Below are 1,043 nucleotides of genomic sequence, written 5' to 3' on the forward strand. Positions count from 1 at the left end.
AGAAATAAAGGGAGAGCCAAAGGCGGCTTTCTTATGGGAGTAAAGAAAGATTGGAAGATACAATTGTGCGAATTAAATAGGAAGGCGGAGGATGGAATGATAATGTCAGAAATTGGAATGGAAAAGGAGCACTGGAAAATAGTGTCGATATATAAGGGAATCAAAGGGAGGCAAAAATCTAAGTGAGAGATTAAATAATTTTATAGGAAATGAGGAAAAGGAAAGGATACTAATAGGTAGGGATTTTAATGTAAGAACAGGTGAATTAGGTGGAAATTGCGAGGAAGGGGATTGCGAAAGACACAGTAAAGATAAAGTAATAGGAAATGGAGGTAAAGAGCTTATAGAGTGGACTGAGGAAAGAGGTTGGAAAATCTTGAATGGAAAAACGGAAGGAGATTGGGAAGGAGAGTATACGTATGTAGGTGCTAGAGGTAGTACGGTAATTGATTATGTAATAGTAAATGAGGAAAGCGAGAAATGTATTAATAATTTTAAGATAGGGGAGAGAGTGGACTCAGATCACTTGCCAATGGAGGTAGAAATATGAATGGAGGAAAAGGATAACATCGAAGAAGAGAGGAGACCAGAGGAAGAGGAAGAAGAGGAGGATAAGGAAATAGAGGTAATTACTTGGAATAAGGAGGCCATACAGAGGTATAATGAACAGACAAAGGAATGGAGCGGGAACGAAAAGATAGACGGGAAAAGAGGCCACTTCGGTGGAGCAAAGGTGGGAGGAAATTAAACAAGTGATATATGGAGCTATGGTCAAGAAGAAGATAAGGAAGAGGAAGCGAGAGCTGGGGCATAAAGATTGGTGGGACAGGAGCTGTACAAAGAAGAAAAGGGAGGTGAAACGAAAGTATAGGAACTGGAGAAAAGGGAAGATTGACAAGGAAACTTATATGGAGGAGAGAAGATTCTATAGAAAATGGTTAGAGAAAAAGCAAAAAGAAAAAGAGAAGAGGAAGAGGAGGATTTGAAGAAAATGAAGAATGAATCGGAAGTCTGGAAATTTATAAATAAGAAGAGAGGCAAGA

This window comes from Wasmannia auropunctata, unplaced genomic scaffold (assembly GCF_000956235.1).
Source record: "Wasmannia auropunctata unplaced genomic scaffold, wasmannia.A_1.0 LD336085.1, whole genome shotgun sequence".
In the NCBI taxonomy this organism is placed as follows: domain Eukaryota; kingdom Metazoa; phylum Arthropoda; class Insecta; order Hymenoptera; family Formicidae; genus Wasmannia; species Wasmannia auropunctata.